A 7909-nucleotide genomic window follows, 5' to 3' on the forward strand; every position below is an offset into this window, starting at 1 on the left:
ACCGGATGAGGTAACAGGAGACATTGGAATGCAGCCATGCGGCTGGACAGAACAAAGGAGAATAAATCGGAGAAGGGCAGACAGAGGGGCTGCTCTCTCTTTATGGAAATATTACTGGCTTTCTGCGTCTTTATTTTATACTAAACAAGTGCCACTTGTAACGGCTGGCTCCGACAAGTGGTGCCCTCTCTGAGGCTCAATTAAAAGAAGAGGAAAACTTAAAAGAAAGCAGTGTGAGACAGACTTCAAAGAGAACCGTGAGAAGCAACTTAAAGGAAACAGTCTGAGGCAGACTAAGAGGATTTTAAAAGACACTGTGAGAGGATTTTCGATCCAAGCAGTGGATATCATCGGCTCATCTCGTCCGGCAAGGATTTCAAAGCGCTTATACATCTTTTTAAAAAGATCCCGGTGAGTCGATCCCTTTTATATTGATTTTAGAAAAATGGGCAGCTGTCTGTCATCTCCGCAACAGAAATTTTTAAAAGACTTACAATTTCTCCTCTCCTCCAACCAATTGGAAGTTCCTGAGGGTGATTTGATACAGCTCATTCTAGCCATTGATGAGCATTGTCCTTGGTTTCCAGCAGTGGGCACATGGGAGCTAACACAATGGGATAAGATTGGAGCACATTTTCATGGACATCCCAGTTTTGGTGTTCGAATTTTAAATGCTTGGTGTAAAATTCGTTATGCTATGGGCTCTCTATCACCAAAAAATATCTCCATGGCTACATTGCCAAAACAACCTTCAGCTTCATTAATTCAGCATGCTGCTATGCCATGTGTTCCAGCACTTGTTTTGCCAGCAGCCCCAGACCCCAAACCTCCAGATTACAGTTCCTCACCAGAGGACCCAATCCTGCAAAAATACAGTGGTCTGGCTGGAAATGACCCTGCTCTTTCAGTAGCAGAACCAGCTACCCCTTTTCAACGTGCAGTCCTTGCCTGTTCCTTATCTCAGGATACCATGGCATTCCCTGTTATTGTGCCCCCTACTGGTGCTCCAGCAGGAACTCAAGCCCAGCACCAACCTTTTGACTTCAAAATCTTGAAAGAGCTTCAATTGTCAGTTAGGACAAATGGACTGCAAGCTCCATTTACACAAGCTCTTTTGGAAGCTACATTAGCCCAGCCTTTGGTGCCAAATGACATCAAGCTTTTGGCACGTACGGTTTTACCCCCATCAGCTGGTGTATTGTTTGCCCATGAATGGGAAATCGCCTGTCGTGCTTATGCTCCTGCTTTACTGCAACAAATAAGAGGGAATAATCCTAATCTTACCCTCGCAAATGTGATGGATGCTATGATGGGGCATGGGCCCTTTGATCAGGCTTCAGTGCAAGCCACACTGCTGCAGATCTTATTGAGGGATACTGCTCTTGCTGCTCAACAAGCAATGAGAAAAATCCCAGAACCCACCAGTATCCAGTCTAGGTGGGGTTCAATCAGACAAGAACCTAGAGAATCATATTCTTCCTTCATGGACAGGCTGATTACAGCAGTGAGTAGACAAATTGAAAATCCTGAAGCCAAACAAATAATTATCAAACAATTGGCCTTTGAAAATGCAAATGAGGATTGTAAGGTTGCGTTGCGCCCGATAATACACAATCCTACCACAGACACAGCAGCCATGCTTCGCATTTGTCAGTCTGTTGGTACAGCCACCCACAAGGCCCATTTGCTGGCAGCAGCGCTGAATAAAAACCAACCTGTAGCCACCGATACAACGTTTCCAGCGTGGCAAACCAAGATCATCAATACCTCAGTGTGGGGAGAAAAATGGCCTCCACCAAAATAAAAATCCGCAGCAATGGCACCATCTCGTTTTTAAACAGCTTATTTCTGAACAATTGACTTTCGGCCACATTGAACTGTCTTCATCCCACTGGCCCCAGCAGACAGGAACAGTTTGCTTTTACTTTGCCAGTATATAACAATTCTCAACCCACCCAGCAATATCAGTGGGTTGTCTTGCCTCACAGCATGCGGAACTCTCCTACACTTTGTCAACATTTTGTGGATGAAGCATCAAAACCTTTCCGCATGCGCCACCTAGAGGTGCTGAACACCAGCTGCATCTGGCAGTGTTTGCTACACCATTGTTGCCAACAGGAATTTTATATGCTCAGACGGACAAGAAGAAGACTATCTGCATTATACCCCTCAAAAGAACATTTATTCAGTAATTGAATCCACATCAGACATTGTGATTAAAGGACGTTCACCTGCTATGGCTTTGAGCAGTTTTGATGTTGCATCAATTTATTTGCCTTTTTCACAGACTGAACAGCAGCATTTATTGATCACAAATGCTGTCGTGCAAATTGCGTTGGCTGATTTTATAGGTGTCACCATTTTTAACCCCCCAAAGGATGACCGTTTGACATTTTTGACACAGGTCACCTATGTTCTGGCTACCCCCTTGTCTCTCACACCTCTCCCCTCTGCACTAACCCTTTTCACAGATGGAACAAGAACTAGGGGGGTAGTGACATGGGAGGAGGAAGGAAAATGGAAATGTTTATTTACCCCTCCACAGTCTTCTGCCCAGCGAGCTGAACTAGCGGCTGTGATTCTTGCCTTTCAATCCTTTCCTACTCAACCTTTCAACCTTATTGTGGATACTCAATATGTATATCGCCTTTTTGCTATTTTACCAATATCTTATATAACTCCTTCCTTGGATTCTGACTTATTTTCCTTGTTTCTTGCCCTGCAGGCTTTACTTCAGCACAGAGAGTTCCCTTATTATGTTGCACATCTTCGCTCCTACACATCGCACCCAGGGTATTTAGCAGAGGGCAATGCAAGAGCAGATTCAGCATTGAGGGACATTTCTGCCTTTTCTCTCTTTTCTGACCCTGTATTATGTCATAACACTTTTCATCTCCCTGCGAAAGCATTGGCTAAGCAGTTTTCTATTCCCTTGGCCCAAGCAAGGGATATAGTTTCCCTATGTGCTACTTGTTCTAAATCTCAGCTGGCCGTTCCTTTTGATGCTGTCAATCCTAGGGGCACGTCTGCATTGGCGTGTTGGCAGATGGATGTCACACACACACCTGTGTTGGCTCCACTCTCCAAGGTTCACCTCACGGTGGGCACCCACTCTGGATTCATATAGGCTACGCCCATGAGGGGGGAAACAGCTCATCATGTGATCCAGCACACCATTCGCTGTTTCTCAGTCATGGGTAAACCTGCGCGCATCAAAACTGATAATGGTCCAGCATATATTTCTAAAACATTTTCGGAATTTTGTATGTTGTGGAATGTGAAATTAACTCATAGTATACCCTTTAACTCCACAGGGCAAGCGATAGTGGAAAGAGCGCACCTGACGTTCAGAACACTATTGCTTAAACAGCTTGGCGGCCGAAGCATACCAACAGCGGATATCCCTTCGGCTGTTCACCAAGTTCTTTTTGTGCTTAACCATATCTTATATCCACATAACAGGACCTATACCCCCACTGAATTGCATTTTAGGAAGGAAGAGGCACTCCCCCGCCCCTTGGTGGTGTACCAACGCTTGCCTGATCCCGCGTGGCATGGATCTGTCCCGCTGATTACATGGGGACGAGGATACGCGGCAGTGGACGTAGAGGACAAGCCTTTGTGGGTTCCAGCTCGATGCGTGTGGCCATGGCGAGCATCTTCAACTGCGGAAGTGCCTTCCTAACCATTTGCCTTGCCATCCTTTGCTGCACCGTTATACAAGGAAGAGAAGCAGACGACCCAGTCCAGTTGAAACCACCATATTTCACCTTATCAGCTGGCAAGCCGCTGTCATCAGTATCCTACTCTGGCTGGCAGCATCCACGGCTCAGCCACTCTCGAACTATAAGAACAGCTTTGTTGAATAAGACTTTTAGGGGAGAAAATTATCATAAGATATGGAGGAATAATATTTTTGTGCAAGATATGATTAAGTTTTATTGCAAGCTTCTAAATGTTGGGTGTGTATGCCTGCCCCCGTTTGTTTTCAAATTAGAGAGGGGAAAGAATCATGGGGCATATATCCAAACTGTCAATATACATTGAAATTCACTTTTAATAGCTCTTGTTCTCTTACAGGAACATACAGTGACCAATCTCAGTGCTATAGGAGTGACAGTGCATGGCTATAAATTAGAAAGGAAGCCTACCATGCAGCTTGGAATCAGAATTCTTATATTCTTGGCTTCCGGATGGAAGTTGGCTTCGACATTTATTGATTTTAGTGATTATTATAGTAGTTATTTGCATTATTTTGTGTTGCTATATACAATGTATTCCTTCTTTAATTTCTATGTGTACTGCATGGTTCTCCAGTCTGCGGCCTGCTTCCGGTTTCACAAGAGTCGCTTATCGCACTCGATATAACCATAGTGGAATGGACATTTAGATTAATAAAATAAAGAAAGAGGGCATGTGGGAGTCATAAAGCCAGAGGCAGGGGTTTGTAAATACTGCAGGGTGCCCCCTGACATTCCTCTGGGCAATGATTACCTTACAAGGAGAGGGGAGTGTCAAGCCTTGACCGGATGAGGTAACAGGAGACATTGGAATGCAGCCATGCGGCTGGACAGAACAAAGGAGAATAAATCGGAGAAGGGCAGACAGAGGGGCTGCTCTCTCTTTATGGAAATATTACTGGCTTTCTGCGTCTTTATTTTATACTAAACAAGTGCCACTTGTAACGGCTGGCTCCGACACTTCTGGAGCTACCAAGAGCAGAATTATTCCCATGCCTTTCGAATCTGCTGCAACCCATGCATCTGTTATAGGAGCTGGGGGATCCTCAGAAACAGTGTGCCACACACCAAGCTTTCTCACCTGACCCTCGCAATACCTTGCGGCCATTAAGCTTTGGACACGGAACCCCATCTGAGAGGTGACAGGCCTGGAAGCCCTTCCCACATCTCACGCAAGCTGGTCTTGCCTGCCAGGGTGATTAACTCTTCAGGGTTGACTGAAAGCAAAATTACTCTCATGGCTTTTGAATACTGTGCCACCCATGCATCCGTCAGAGGCGCTGGGGGGTCCTCATAAACCATGTGCCACACACCAAGCCTTCTCATCTGGCCCAGGTCTGATAATTGTGGCCATTAAGCTTTGGGCACAGAACCCCATCTGAGGCGTTTAAAAGCTCCATTTCAGCTCTTTACTTCTGCCATGAGCCTTATTCCCTTCAAAGGCTCCTTATCTCTGGCAAGTCGTAAATCAAGAGACCTGCCTCTCACTTGGCTTGGACTTCAAAGACTCTCTGCCGCGGCACAGAAAAGCCTCGCTTTTCCACATACCTCTGTTGCTGCCAGGATCTCGCAGTCTTTAGCAGTCTTACTCTCCTGTAAGCGCCGTGAATCTGGGCCCGAAACCCTGTTGTTGGGATACTGCCAGGGAGACGGGGGCTTCAGGCAGGCCCCCAGCTGGCTCCGGACGATCACCAGTCTCTCGTGGAACAGCATCAGTCAATTAGCGACACGAGCCTCAGATATGTTCCAAGACCCGTGCACACCCTGTCAGCAGAGTGTTTTGAATCATGCATAATGGAAGATGCAGACAGAAAGAGATGTACAAGCATATTTACAGTTTTATTCAGCGTAGTCAGGAATAAAAGAAAAATATGACTGCATCCCTTCGTCTTCAGCGAAAACAGCAGTAACAAAAGCTATATACAAAACAGATGTTCCCAGCAGAAGCTGGAAGTAAACAGGCATGTGACACACAACAGCCTGTTCCATCTTAAGGTGGAACAGAACTATATCCTAACAGTATCTGGGGGGTGGTCTTAGGTTACACCCCTTCTGTGATGTATGTATGATGTTCCTGGGGGTGGTCTTGATCTACAGGGTGGCAATTTCAAAAGTCTATATAAGGCCTTGCACGCCATTGTTCTGGGTTACTCCTCCCTCCTGTGATGTGGTGAGTGAGGACCCTGTTGCAACAGATCAATAGAGATCAGGCTTACTAGGTGCTTTGCCTCTCAATATTCTCTGGTTGGCCTCTGTTATTTTCTCCTACCAATAGGGAACCTATGTAAGGACTCTATACGGGCTCTTGGATACCCTATAAGGGAAAAGGGCAGATTTTGTTTACAACAGATGGCGACGCTCGAAGGGACGTTTGGTTACCCGGATTCTGGGAGCGAGGAAGGACTGGTGATCCAGCGCGCACCAGCCAGTTTGCTAGGAGGCATAACCAGTCCTCCAACGATCCCAGGGTCTGGAAATAACTGGAGGTCCAGCGGGGTCAAGCAGAGGAAGCAAAGCTCGATCAGGCTGGCCTTAACCAGTCAAGAGATCCCGGGATCACCAGGAACAGCGCATGCAGAAGTGTGCATAAGTAGGAAACACGGGTAGTGGGTTGGGTTCTAAACCACAGCAACCAAAATTCTTTAACTCTTCCTTTTTCCTTCAAATCTAAACTTTCTCCCTCCCTTATTCCATCACCTAATTTTCACCACAAGACCCAGATCCATCGGAGTTGCCCAGAGGAGGGTCTTGTGAGTCTCTTCCCCTTTAATTCTATTTGCCAACCTAGTCTCTCACAGGGTGTCCAGAAAAGGTTGTGAACTTACTTCTGAACCAAACTATAACTCCCAGGCGCAGCCGCACCTCTGCCATGGCTATCTTTGTTAGAGATGACCTGTGAGCCAGAGAACGCAAGGGCACCTGATTCCTTTCCTTGCTTTCATTTCTGAGTCCTGATCTGGCCCTGCACTGTGCAAGCGTCCAGTAGGGAACTCTGATTTTAGATTGTAAGAGACAGGAGGTTGCTGTGGGCTCCCCGGCTGATTTAATAACCACTAAGTGGGGGGTTGAGATCGCTGACCGCACTGTTAGCTTAGTAGCCAGGAAGGCCAGCAGCTGTACCAGCCTAGTAAGTTGGGCCAGACGAACAGTGGTGTGTCACAGTACTAATCCTTGGAGTTGTCCAGATTGAGTCTACTGTGGGTTATTTATTCTGTTTCCTGAAAAAGTGGGGATAAAACCCTGACTGCAGTATAAAAGTAAAAGCTAGCACTATTAAATTCTTAAAATGGGTGCAACTCATTCAAAAGAAATAAACCCGCAGACTATATGATTATGAAAATATGGCGTTCCTTCTAGGAAAAATGGTATTAAAGATAGATGCTTCCATGGCCAGCAATTGTCTATCTGAGTCCAGTTTTAACTTCGATTCGGTTGGACAGAAGGGTTATTGTAAGGCTCCTGATATCAGTCTCTGTAAGATCAGCCAGATTTTCCTGGCCTCTTTTCTTGGAAAATGCCCCCACCCCCTCGTTACAGTCTCTTTCTCTCCCCCCCCTTACTTCTGTGCCAGGTAAATTTACTCCCGAGTAAGCTTCCTTTAACAAGGAAACTGCAAGGGGGGGGGGGGCAATCTTTACTAAAGGTACCCCGCATCTCACTTTCCTAAAATAGGCTTAGTATTCCTATTCAAGTTCAGGAAAAAATGTTCACTTTTGTATTCCTTTTAAATCAAATCTATGGCTGTTTTATTATTTGTGAGTGGTTATATCAACTCTTGAATTAACCCTATTCTTTATAAAAGATTCTCTCCCTATTTTAACTTAGGAAAACTGTTCACTTATATCTTCCTTTAAAGATCATTTCTCTAGGACTTCCGGAGGCGGCGCCATCGGCAATGGCGGAATCCCTCTGAATCGGAGGGAGAAGCTCTGCAGAAATCGGGTCTTACCGCTGCAGCGAAGCAGGGACCCTTTCGAAAACCGCAGGCGAGTGAAGCCTGCGACCGTGGGACTCGGCGGGAACCTTTTGCGCGCCCCCGTTTTGCAAAGGAGCTCTGTAAAGACCTCCGGAGTGAGACGGGGTTTGGAGCGGTGCTGAGAGTTGATCGCTACTTCTGCGGAGCGAAGCTGCACAGCTGATGCCGGAGAGCGCTGACCTTTTTCCTGAGA

The sequence above is a fragment of the Podarcis melisellensis genome (assembly GCF_964234715.1).
Source record: "Podarcis melisellensis genome assembly, chromosome: W".
In the NCBI taxonomy this organism is placed as follows: Eukaryota; Metazoa; Chordata; class Lepidosauria; order Squamata; family Lacertidae; genus Podarcis; species Podarcis melisellensis.